The sequence below is a fragment of the Psittacula echo genome, assembly GCF_963264785.1.
Source record: "Psittacula echo genome assembly, chromosome: 1".
NCBI lineage: Eukaryota > Metazoa > Chordata > Aves > Psittaciformes > Psittacidae > Psittacula > Psittacula echo.
In genome coordinates, this window is record NC_137735.1 from 58045674 (window position 1) to 58056891 (window position 11218).

Below are 11218 nucleotides of genomic sequence, written 5' to 3' on the forward strand. Positions count from 1 at the left end.
AGTTCTGTGAACATAAACGTGCACAGTTGATATCATTTTGGGACATAAGTCATTGCTGGTACACAAGTCCTTTGTTTTGAGGCAAACAAAAATGAAACACTGAAAAAAATACAAGTTGAAGGATTTACAGAACTCCAATGCTTTTGAACCTAATGCTTTACAGGAAAGGATAGTTCTCAATCCCAAATTATGCTTCAGTCTCTTCTGCATATATGTCAAGTATCTGCTCAGGACTAATTCATTCCTCTCTTTTCATATGTACTCTCCTGTGCGAAAAATGCAGGACTTGTCAAACATGTTGCTAACTGGGGACTTACTGTGGCCTCTCCCTATAGACCCAAGATTTTAAGGTCTTGTCATTTCAAGGGGGGGGAGAAAAAATGTGCACCTTTCTTGTCATATTACATGATATAGAAGTATTTTTTAAGACAAGAAATTAAAGATAGGTGTAACAAGATTGTCCTTTGTAAAATTAGGGGGCATAGGTCTGGCTCCTGTCCAGTCATACTCTTCAAAGTGTCTCACTGTTTTTGTCTCACTGTTTTGACATATCTAACAAAATCCTATGTATTGCATAAAGCTGGTAAAATATAGCAGGAAATAGTGATGTTAACAAAATAAGACAATATTTTGCCTCTATACACACTGTACTGCTTCTCTTCTACTAATTTAGGGGGAGAAGAATTATAGCCATCTCATCCATTAAAAAAACAGGTAAAAGGGATCTCTCACCATGATAACTGAGTGGCCAGAAAAGTGGTTGTGCACTTTGAGTTCAAGTCCTACCAAATGGCACCTGGGTTAAACTTTGGGTACGCTGCCCAGTGTTTAAATATGAACTACTCAGAAGAAAGATACAGAAGTTTAAAATAACAGCATGCAGATTTCTTTATAGAATTTCAAGAATGAAAAACACTTGAGAAAATATCAGCAGGCAGGGGCAGGAAGAACAAACGGTAACCAAATTGGTTCCTGTGACAAACCATAACATTTACTTTAAAGCATCAGCGTGCTAGTCAGTAAAAGTCAAGCTACTACTCTTTTAATAGATCCCAGGCCTTCTTAAACTCACTGGTCTGCAAGTATTACCCAGGTCAAGAGCAGGTCAAAAGTGAAAACCCATGTGAAAGTAAACTTCAAATATCTGCTTTTGAACAGCTATAGCAGACTGTCTCTTCTATAGTAAATATACTTCCTCTGTTTGTGTGGCATCACACATACTGAACTCAAAACATTGATACTTTCTGCACCATTTGTTAGGTTAAGAATTAAAAAGTTCCCTCATTACATTTTTACATAAGCACAATTTATTTTACTCTTAGAGTGTTGGGAGATGCTGTTTTAATTGTTATTGGATTTGACTAGATTTTTTTAATGAATCATATCACAATTATTTATTGTAATTTCCATTCCATTTGCCAGAACCATGTATATCATTTAAAGACCTCTTTTCACACTACGTGTGTACAAGTACACATGTGCAAGTTGGATTTCTAGCCTGGCTGTCTGGAGATAATACGAGACCAAGATCCAGGGAGCTGAAAACAAAAAACCTGGACTTGATTCCAAAATTGCAGACCACACTGCAGTGATATGAGATACATTTTAAAAATCCCTTTTCCTTTTTTGACAGCACTGGGATACTTTTTATTTTAAAGATTAAAAAAATACCAGTGTTATATGTTGGCATTTTGAATTCCCAGTATGAGTCCTATTCAGAATTGATGTCTTCTTTGAGCTGAAACTCTTGCTTCCCCACACGCTAAGGAAAGCCTGATTGACTCGCTGTTTTGAATTTATTTGCCTAGTAGAATGGGTATTAATTTGGTCTGCAATACACTTGCTCCAGCTTTTGCTGAAGTGAAAGGTCATACTCTGGAGCTGTTTTTCATTTTGTTTTATATGTGTTAATGTAATACCTTATGAATTACCCTGGTGTTTTGTTCTGACAGCTAAAAAGCATAATCATTTTTCCTTCCAGGAGGACTGAAAGAAAAGCAGTCATTCCTATCTGGGAGGTGATTTATTTAAGATCTTTTCCCTCGTCTTTTGCTCCGATGTATATAAGTAGTGAGTGAAATTCTGGCTCTGTTTAAGTTGGTGGCAAGGCTCCCATTGATTTCCACTGGGCCAGGCTATCGCTAAGTGTTGTTTTAGTTCTCAGGGCCACCTTTGCAAGGGAAATCTTCGCCAGCTCAGTAAAATATCACAGGTCTGCAGAGAGCTGAGCTGTTGTTTTGCTGTTCCACAAGGGCCCATTTCTGCTGTTGTTATGGAGGCAGAAGTCCCATTAAAACCAGACTTTTGAGGATGACAAGGCCTAAGAGGAGGAAAAATAATGTAAACTCTGTCTTTCATGCAGTTGTCTTCAAGTTTGGTATGAATTCATGATAGGCATATGACTGACATGGGACAACAAAATGTGAAATCGTAAGTGATGGGGCTACTCCAGCCTGCATTCAAGGTTTTTGTCTTCTCTACCTTCTTCTCTCTTGGTACTCGATGAATGTTGTGTGTTTTTCTTATTGGCTGGGGAGGAGAAGGTTGGATGGATACCTATGGAAGTGCGTATTATGCCAGAAAATATATGATTTTTACTTCTGCTTCTTGCCATTTTTGAAAGCTGCACTGCTTTGGATGTTTAAAATAAGCATGTGTGCAGTTGCAAATAAAATTTCCAGAAACCAGGGAGGGAGTTGAAGCTCAGACAGAAATTTAGGTCAGTGTAAAAGATCTTTGCTCAATGCTCAGAAGCAGTGAACAAAAACTCAGCACCAGCCAGAAGTGGATGAATCAGGACTACTGCACAGGATGATTCTAACAGAGGTCACAATAGCCTGCTTTCAGTGCATTTTGGGAAAAAAATCCCACCAGTATTTTTGTTTCTCCAAATGCGTGAGTGCAGAATGGAAGTTCCCATGGAAGTGTTGGGAACCTATGAGAAAGAATTTCTTTCTTGGGAGACAAGTATGATTCATATAATGAGGTCAATTAGTTCAATTAGTTTTGCACCTTTTCACTATTCACCCTAAATCCTTTTAAAGATTTGCTTTTCTTTACTTTTTCCCCAGTGAAGCTAAATCTTCTTTTAGATGTCTGTATCACATAAGTTTTTTTCTGTTCCATTACAGAGAATGAATTTGAAAAATGTGAGTAATACCCATATCCGTGTGTCGGTCCTGCTTTTGTGAAGGGAAGTACTGGTAAACTGCTAGCTGGGAGTCTGAAAATTGTTTCACCTTTTTGCTCCATCATAGATATTTAAGTGCATTTAGATATGGCTCAGGTCAGCTTTGCAGAATCTAAGTGATGTAGGAACCAAAATATCTCCGGTGAAAAGGACTGCAAAATTTAAAGTAGGACATGGAATTTGAGTGCTTGAGTCACCTCATGCCTCTGGAACCCCCACACATCAGCTGCTGAGCTTATGTGCTTACAGTTGCTGAGCCTGCATGCTTACAGACCCTCCTGGCAACACAGTGGGCAACCTTAAATTGCCTCAAGCATTTGCACTTGTCCAGAAACGCGCTGTCATGGGCAAGCTCAGTAGTACAGGCTGTGTTTACGTGGGATTAGAAAAGCCTTGGAGCCTTCAGCTGAGCAGGGATATTCAGTGTTCTCTGGTACAAACAAGCTCTCCCCCAGCTGCAAGGGCAACACCACCTTTCCCTCAAATCTCAGGCAGGAGGATGCAGAGCTCCTGGCAGCAGTGTGCAGAGGGGCTCCTCACACCTTGGTCAGAGCCCTTTCCTCCCTCCATGGAAAGGTAGGGATGATTCTTGTCAAATTTACAGAAAAGTTGTGAAGATAAATAAAACAAAGATGTTAGAATGGCTGGCTATTACAGCATTGAGGGTCATATCAGCCGTGTAACATTTCAGGAATGCTCAACATCTAGGTGCCTTTGAATATCTGATCAGAGTAACCTTTAGAAATTACCTGATTTTGAAGAACACATCAATCAGGCTTGGATGACAACACAAAAATGAGGACAGAAAGAGTGGCTGATTGCCTCTGAAAGCTTGATAATTGTTGCATTTCTGTATACATGTATGTGTGCATGTGCTGAACCGCCTGTACTACCAATGGTATGCTGAAGAGTTCCAAAACAGGTACCTGAGTACAACACATAGAAAACCTCACTCTGTGATAGTATAGCTGGTTTTTAACAGGTTTGTTTGCTTTCCCTAAGTCTGGGCTTGCTTACACTTCACTGGGACAAGTGACATTGGTTATATCACACTAATTAAGAAGTAAGAGTATGTGTGTGTGGTTTTTCTAGCAAAATGATGCTCTGTTGCTGTGTATCCCAACCACCAACTGAACCAAATGCACCAGGCAAATTGCACTTGGTCAGTGGTTCTGTGTCTGCAATAAGGGTTCCTGCTGGTGTGGATCAGCTCGCTATAGATCAGAATTCTTTAAATGCTTTATGCCAGTCTCCTCTTCTATCTGTTGATATGAATAGTATAATGTAGGTATCAGCACTGATTTGGAAACAACATGGTCACAGGAACACGTGAAGGTACTTACAATTTTTTTTTTTTTTTTTTGATAAACTACTAAAGTGTTTTTATGTTATATTTTAAAATATTTTGTCAGAGGCTTCAGTTTTAAAAATAGGAATATTAGGTAAAGGTACATATTTTAAGATTGGTTTTGTCCATATTTCCCAGAGGGGCTGCTGGAAATTACTGTTAGCTTCTCTGAAACATCCTTGTTACCCATAAAACTTAAAATTCAAATGTTGTTTTAATTTTTCTTTTCTCCTTTTACACTTTCCACTTTCTCTCATTTTCCTACCTGTTTTTAATTTTTACTGGACTAACACCAGTTTAAAATTAGCCGCTGAAGAGTGAACTGTATACCTTTTGCCTATCACCCTGCTTCTGTGATCATCTACTTCATAGATGTTTCCAATTACTCTGCTGTTTGTTTTGCCTTATGATCCTGCCTAGTCAGTATTTAGACAGTGATGCAATGTATGTATAATCTCTTCAGGTATTTCACAATACCTCTTTACACTTTGCCAGGCCTTTTTCCCCAAATCTGCCTTGAAGACCCTTGTAGCACAGAAGGCAGATTAACTTTGAGAAACTGTAATAATAAATTAAAAAAAGTAATAACAAATTAAAAAAGTCTGTACTTTCAGGTTCACAGTTAAAACCAAAACAAAATCAACAGATCAAACAAAAAAAACCCCAAACCACCAGATCTACTTTATAGCTTGTTAGTGCGTTCTACCTAGCTTGGCTAACAGTTTTTGTGTTGAAAATTGGAGTGTGGGCTGTTTATTTACAGGGCTCCAAACGTGTATTTTTATAACTTCTCTGCTGTCATAATGAATTACCAGCCATAAGCTGTCTTTTGTTGGTTTTGGTGAAAATCAAATGAAACCCAGCAGGAGCTCCCAGAGTGCATTGTCCAAGAGTGTAAAAATGCTGTGTTGATGACAGATCATACTGTTTTTATTAAAGCTAAGAACACTGACTTTGCTTTTTGACCCTAGTGCTTTACTGTCAAGGTGATTTTATTTCTACAAATTTTCCTTCTGCAGGCCTCATCAACGATTCACCATAAAACATTAGACAAATTCCCATCATCTGTATATGATTAGAGCAGGTTCTGTTGTGCTGCTCGCCACAACTTAAAGCGATGCTTTTCGGCTTTTCCTGAAAAGGAATCAGTTTACCAGCCTTCATTCATGACACAATGTCTCCTTGTTTTCATACCAGTTTTCTTTGGTTCTTTTTAAGCTGATAAGGACATAATTGAAGGAATTTTAATGCATTATTTGCTAAAGACTGCAACCAATTTTTCGATACTACTGTCTAAAAAATGTTGCCTTAAAATAACTGTTTTATACAGATGCCCTGACAGATGAACAGAATGCACATGGGATTTCTGCTGTGAGAACAGCGTAAGTTTATTGAGGTACAATTGAGAAAAATTTTCATGAAATTTCCTGAATTAAACACAAGCTTTTGTGCAGGCCCTTTCAGGTTCTTTTCCCTGTAAGAACTTCATAAGCTACTAATATTCAAATCACATACTAAATCCAACCCTGTGCCAAAATCAAAACATTTAATTATCCTGCTGTAATTTTTTTCCACATCTTTATTTACCCAAGCAGCTAATTTAGTTCACGTTTATTAAACCGATATTTTTATTCTTTTCAAACAGAAGTATTTTATGAATGAATTTGTTTTTCCCCACAAAGCTTTTCCAGCAACAAGTCATCAGAAAAACTTCCCTGGAGTGTTACTGTGAGATAGAAGAGGAAGAGCGGAAAGTCTTGATTTTATTTTTTTAAATCAATGCACACAATCTAGCCTTGTATGCTACAGAAATGAACTTGACAGAGATTTATATTCATTTCTCACTAATGTCTGTCTCTGATTTAGAATTAAACCATCCTTTTCTTAAAAGAGAGAAAAAGACCAGCACAGTGATGCTTCTGTAGAGTCCTGGGCTTTCTTAAAATATAGGCCTTTGGATTGGGGATTTCTTGTCTGATCTGCAAAGAACCAAATAATTAAGACTCACAATTCTAGATCACGTATTTCTCTTGCCACTCTTGTGCCTTTTGATTTAAGCATCTCATGGCCAAAGCAGCACACAGGTGCTCTTACGCATCTCCTCACTTCGATGCATGCAGCTCAATTTGGCATTTGACACAAGCTATAAATTAATATATTTTTTTTGTTTCATTAGCTGTCTGAGTATTACGATGGTCGTAGGCTGCTTCCGAGTGCAATATATCTGCTTACTGATTTCTTTACAAAATCTCTTATTTTCTCAAATGAATAAACAATGCTGTATACGTCAGATTTTCAGTGGAAATTGTTCTCTCCGTATTGCTAATTGTGGCACAAGAGAAGATGCTAGTGATTCCTTTTAGAAGACTTCAAGCTACCCTGGGGCACCTGTGATTTTTACATAGCTTTCTTCAGATGTGACATTACTGAATGATGGCTTGTCTCTGGCAGCCTCCTCTGACATATTTCTGCTCATTGTACAAACTCTTTACACAGGGACGAAGGGGGCCAAATCTTAAAACCCAGGGGTGAGCCAGCTTTAGGAAGAAGCTCTTCTTAAAGCTATTTTGTTTGCAAAATTGAGCAAATATATGTGAAGGCAGACTTGACAAACACAGCAATACAGTTTTACAGAGATGATTTGGCATGGAAATCCCCCAAAATGCTTCATGGCAAACTTTGCAGAGCAGCCATATGCAGTAAATTAATATGTGGTATGATCTCATTTTTACAGTCTTAATTTGAGATCTGTTACTTTTCCCCATCTTGGAAGACTGTCACTGGTAAACATAGTTAAATGGTCACTAACATAGTGAAGATCTTCAGTAAGTTTGCATTTTGGCAACTAAAATGAAAATCCTGACGTACTGAGGTAATAACAGATTGATTGCACAACAGCAAGCTGAATCCTTGCCTGCATTAGGAAAAAACTGTGAGTGTCAAAAATCAATGCATGTTTCAGATGCCAAATAACTTGTGGACTGAGGCCATTTTCCTCTGTTAGTCAGCCTGTGAGTTATGTCAACAGGAAAGCCAAGCATTTTACACATTTTAAATTGCTGGCAAAATCACAGGTTATTCAGCAGGAAATATACTGAGACAAACCATTTACTCAGAAAATATGCAGAAGCACTTTTTAGACTGGAAAAGCAATTTTTCTAGATTGTTTCTAGAAGTGCTAGGTCTTTTGTTTGGCTTGTTCTCAAGGCAGGCTGGTGTCTTGCATCCTATGGGTTCAAACAGTAGCACTTATGCTGCAAAGGGCACTTAGAGGTATGGCTTTTGGAATGGGAAAAGGCTGAAAACATTTTCCCTACTCACTGGTGACAAATACCTTTCAGGTCAGCATAGACAGGAGGTGTTTTGCCACATACGGCCTCTGTTGCTCAACTTCATTAAGCTTTCCTATGCTTTTGAGGATCTGCATATCCAAAAGAAATTGGCCAAAACCGGAACTGGAAATAAGCTAACCCCTGGAAAACTGGGGGGTAGGAGTTTTTTAAACACTTTCATTTAGATACTCCTTATGCTGTGGGGTCAGTTGGGAAAATGCTGTGGACCTGAGGTCTGGAAGCAAGGATGAATGTTGGAGAGAGGGGCCAGACTTTGGGTGGTCAGGCTGGGCAGCCTGTGGCTGTAACCGCATTTTTCTTCTACCACTAGAGCCCTTCATCTGGACGTGCAGTTTCTTTGTCTGAGGCCCCCCATATAGAAGAACATCCAGTGTCCCCTTCCTTCTGCTCTCACTCCGAGTTGTCTATGGTTTAGACCAAGGTGGGGAAAGAGCTGTATTGCATGCTTCTAGCTCTGTGTGAGTAGCTGAGCCAAAGGCTCAAAGCTTTCCCTTTTTTCTAAAACCCCACCTACTGAAGACCCATAGTAATTCTGTTATTAACCTTTTAATTTGGCCTTTTCTTGGGAAGAAATAACCTGCCTTGGAGCAGATGTACTGCCTCAGTTTTTCCTCTGGTTTTATTTAGTTTACAATTTTTTAGTAACTAGAAAATCTGTGATATAATAATTCATTGTGCAAATAAGGGCGCTGTCACACTACATTTCTTCTTTCCCAAGTAGGATGCTGAAGCCCATCCTCTGAAACCTGGTGGTGGCAAGGAGTCAATGCTTCCCAAGATTATCAACAGCATCTTGCCTCTTCAGTCAGTCCTAGTTTGTCTCAGGTATGAGCTCCCAGCTCCTGCTCCTCCCCTGTGTCTTGGGGAGACATTAGTCTCTTCCCACCAGTGGTTCTCATGAGGTGCTCAAGGCCACTGAGCTGCTTGCCTGCTCCAGAGGTATATGTGCCTTGTCTTGGCCTCTGTGCTGTCTGCTGCTCCAGCCTCTTACCAGAGTTGCATTTTAACAGCATTGCCATGGAAATCTGTGCTCTACAGAATGCTTAGGCTGCTTAAAGACAACCTTCAGACTAGTTTTCTTTTTTTTCTTCTGAGAAAACGGATTCTTAGTTGATGGAGTTATCGATATTCTTGTTTTAGTAATATAAAAAAAATAAATTCCCATGTCTTTCTTCTGAAATTTAAATTTCATATTCATTATACTAAAATATTTTATCTTGTACTTCAGCAGAAAATAGTGGACCTCCTGAAGAATGCACATTGTAATTAAATCAACCAGTATTTGCTAACAAAAATTTGTACTGTGATTTATTATTTCCACTGAGAGATTTTCAAGGCCTTCTAAAGACTGACTGCCTGATCTTATTGTGGTATACTTGTAAATATGTAAATATATAAATAAAGAAATATAGAACCTGACCTGCAAGTTTGTACATGCGGAATATTAAATATGAAAGTCATGTAAGTTTGAGATGAATTTGTTAAGTAGCAGATGTATGTGTTGAGTAGACACATGAGCCCAGTATGCTGCATTTAAGCAACCAGCAGTACATGAAGTTTGTGCTTTGGCTCTCTTTGATGGACTAATAAAATTAGCAAGTGGTTCAGAGGATTATGACTATAACTGGGTATTTTCTAGGATATTTTTCAGCAAACCACATCCGTGGGGCTGAACTGGGTGCTGGGATCCACAGACATGGAACCACAGATATGAGTGAGCCCATGGTAATGTGACTCACTCAAAATACATCTTTGAAAAATATCAAATCCTTTGATTTAGTATCCTTATTCCTACAATTTTTGCTGCCAAATTGGTCTTCTGCAAAGCACCTCATCTCAGTAATCTCAAAATCCCATGCATCTGTGTGTTAACACAGATGCATTACAGGAGAACTAGGCTCAATGTGCATATGTATGTCACAGTGGCAGTTACATCTTTCAGTACAGCATAGTTACAGTGTTGGCTATATCTGTGTCTCTCTGTGAAATTATCAGCTTCTAAACTTACCTTAAAAATAATCTTTGGGGGAAGAAGGTCTGAGGTTAACACATAACTAGTAATTTTGCAGGTTTTCTTAATTCACGTGGTTTTAGTTCCCAGTTTTGTCTTTGTGGTTCTTTGATAATCTGTATTTTATAAATAAAAGAAATAATTTGCAAAATGAAGAAGCATTTTCTTTCATAAAAAAAAATCATCTTGTAATCCTGGATGGTGTAGCAATGAATAGAATAGAAGGCATTTTATTGTGCTTTTTCACGTTAATGTAATATGAACATTGTATATGCTATGTGTATATACGTATGTATGAATGACTCCTTTAATCTCACTTAAAGAAAAAAAAGATGTTTCTTACCAAAGTAGACCAACTTGATGCTTTGGGATCTCAGGCTCTGGGGTAGGTTGAGTTAGGTTGGCTGCCAGATACCCACCTAGCCTCTCTCAATTCCTTTTCTCAACATCACAGAGTAGAAAATAAGGTGGAAAATCTCATGGGTTGAGATAAAGCAAGGAAGACACTTAGCAATTGCCATCATGAGCAAAACAGACTCGATGTGGGGAAAGTTAATTTATTGCCAGTTAAAATAGAGTTGAGTACAGAGTTTGACAGTGAGACACAAAGACTTCCCTCTGCACTGAGGAAGACCCAGCCATGTCCAGCAAGAGGCAGTTTCTGGCCTTGTCCCTGTGGGCAGGGGGAGCAGCACCAGGAAGCTCACTGCTGCTGCTCAGCATCAGCTGATACGTTGCCTGTTTGCACCTCAAAGTCAGGCCAGGGAGAACCTGCACACAGCTCCCCTTTTTGCTATGCCTGTTACTGTCCATCTCTTGTCTGGCCCCTGCCTTTACCAGGATAGAGTCCACAGGGAACTGGGAAGTCCCTGCAGTAGAAAAAGTAGAAAGTATATAATTTCCTCCTGCCATGGGTCCACTTACCCAAAATGGCTCAGCTCCTCTGGTTTTAGTTGTCTTACTCTGTGAATTGTACACAATGTGTAGAGGGTCCAATATGCAATCTGTCTCAGAGACTTTATGCCTCACACAATCATGGTGTCTCCTGGCCAGGTTCAGCAAAGCACGTAAATACATGTTTAATTTTAAGCACATGTATAAGTCCTATTAGTATTAATGGCAGTAAAATGAGGGCTTATATTTAGGTACATGCTTAAAAATGATTTATTGAGGAGAGATAAAATTAAGCCTACACTTAAGAGCTTTGCTCATTCAGAGGGTGGAATATTTACATTTACTCCAAACACATGTTCAAGTATTAGGACTTGTGATATATACTTGTGATTTGCTACTTTTTTGTTGTCTTGAAGCGACCA